Source organism: Vulpes lagopus, chromosome 1 (genome assembly GCF_018345385.1).
Source record: "Vulpes lagopus strain Blue_001 chromosome 1, ASM1834538v1, whole genome shotgun sequence".
Taxonomy (NCBI): Eukaryota; Metazoa; Chordata; class Mammalia; order Carnivora; family Canidae; genus Vulpes; species Vulpes lagopus.
Genome location: NC_054824.1, coordinates 125,746,784 through 125,748,975, shown reverse-complemented (window position 1 = coordinate 125,748,975; position 2,192 = coordinate 125,746,784). Strand labels below are relative to the sequence as shown.

The window sequence follows — 2,192 nt, the reverse complement described above, 5'->3', positions numbered from 1 at the left end:
GGCAGCACTCTAGAAACTGATTTGAGAAGGGGAAGGATGAGAAGGAGGAATGTAATCCAAGAGGAATGACGATGAAAGATATAGGGAAAACATCAATTGGGACTGGATTGGTGGGGGCACCTGGAAGGCTCTGTAGTTGAGCATATGCCTTTGGCTCAGAGTGTCATCCTGGGGTCCTGGGATCCATTCTCTATTGGACTCCTTACAGGGAACCTGGTTCTCCCTCTGCCTGTGTCTCTGCCTTTCTTTCTGTGTCCCTCATGAATTTAAAAAAAAAAAAAAAAAAAAAGGACTGGATTGGTGGGACTCTAAGGAGCAGATGACAAAATTGAGGAAACAAAAAGATAAAATAGAAAAAAGTTTAAGTAAAATAAATAAATAAATAAAAGATCAGGCTGGGGTTAACAATTTCGGAAAGCGAGTTACCTAAAGAGAAAATGGATGAGAGCAAATTGGCACAGAACTAATTCATGAAATCTCATTAAGTTGAAGAATGTGGAATCTCAGAATGAAAAGTCTCCACCAGAAGACAACAAAATGAATGAAAAGAGACTCACAATTAGATGACAGTATAATTTGATTTTAGAATCTCTGGAATAAAATATGGATCTTAATGGACTTAAGAAAGTGAAGAGGGGATTTTGGTTTCGAGGGACCAATGTAAGCCTCAAGCTTTCTGAACAGTTTAACCCAAAACATGGATATCAGACCAAATCATACAACTATATCAACAATATGAAGGAAAAAATATAAAAGAAAAATTGAAGAGATCCCTATATGCCCTGGTTTCTCAATTTGACCCATTGGTAGATTTGTAGCTTTAAAGACCATGAAGATGAGGGGCAAGCCTTTGTTATTTTTAAGGAACTGGGCTCACGGCAAATGCCTTGAGACAGTTACAAGGATTTCCATTTTATGGTAAACGAATGCAAATCCAGGATGCAAAAAAAGAATCTGATATAATATCTAAAATGTGTGGCACTTTCACTAACAAAGTAGAAAGAAAAGAAAAAAAGCAAAAACTGCGAGCTCTTTGCAACAACTTCACACAAAAAGCCTGGTTAGGGAACACCAAACACAGCAAGTACCCAAGGAAATTCAACACCAAATCCTCAGGTCCCTTATTACTCTCCACACTATATTTTATTCCTTAATAACTTCTCAGAAGAGACTAATGAAATGATGTTATCCATGTTGTTTAGTCAGTTTCCTGGTTTCAAGGAAGTGAATTTGGTACCTGGAGGCATGACATTGCTTTCGTGGAATTTGAAAATGACAGACAGGCTGGAGCTACTGGGCTGCTTTACAAGGATTTAAAAATCACACCATCCCACACCATGAAGATAACCTATGTCAAAAAATTATATATGGGGTAGTGGTCTTTATAGGACTTGGTATTATTTATAGAGTTTGTTTTAGTAACATTTGGTCCGACCATTTTACTAGTTGGAGGTGAGTGGGAGTGAAGGTTAAAATTTTGTGGATGATTTAAAACAATACCTAGTCTTTGTTTTGCATTAGTGAACTATGAAATATGAAGGCCTTAATTTTGTACAATAAACTTTGATTTTTATTCGAGAGAAGAAGAAAGAAAGAAAAAAAAGAAAGAAAGAAAGAAAGAAAGAAAGAAAGAAAGAAAGAAAGAAAGAAAGGAAGGAAGGAAGGAAGGAAGGAAGAAAGAAAGAAAGAAAGAAAGAAAGAAAGAAAGAAAGAAAGAAAGAAAGAAAAATCAACAAAGGATCAGGATACAGAATTCCCAAGGGCTTTATGTCCGAATCACTGTTACCCAGCAATGGCATGATGTTAAAATTGTAAGGGAAAATGATCTCAAATTACAATTTTCCATACAGACTGCTAATCAATTGTGAAAGATGAATAATGACATTTTCTGATATGTAAAAAACTCTCTTTGATCCATTAGCAGTGAAAAGGAACTGGAAGATTTACTACAGTTAAAATAATTAATTTACTGCAGTTAAAGTAATTAATTTACTGCAGTTAAAATAATTGAACTAAAGAAGATGTAGACAGCACAGAAAGCACGGAATCCGATACAGGAGATACACAAAGGAAACTAAGGAACATGGCAAAGGAACATGGCGAAGGCAAATCCCAAGACAACACGGTTGCAAAGCAGGCCTCCAGGACAATGGGTCTAGGCAGGAGTTGGAGGGTGGTGACTGCCCGGAGGG

At 36.7% G+C, this 2,192-nt stretch overlaps 1 pseudogene; it reads left to right on the top strand.

Annotated features, from left to right (window-relative positions):
* The first annotated feature begins 697 nt into the window (after positions 1-697).
* Positions 698-1,376, top strand: LOC121487425 (annotated as a pseudogene).
* The last annotated feature ends 816 nt before the right edge of the window (positions 1,377-2,192 follow it).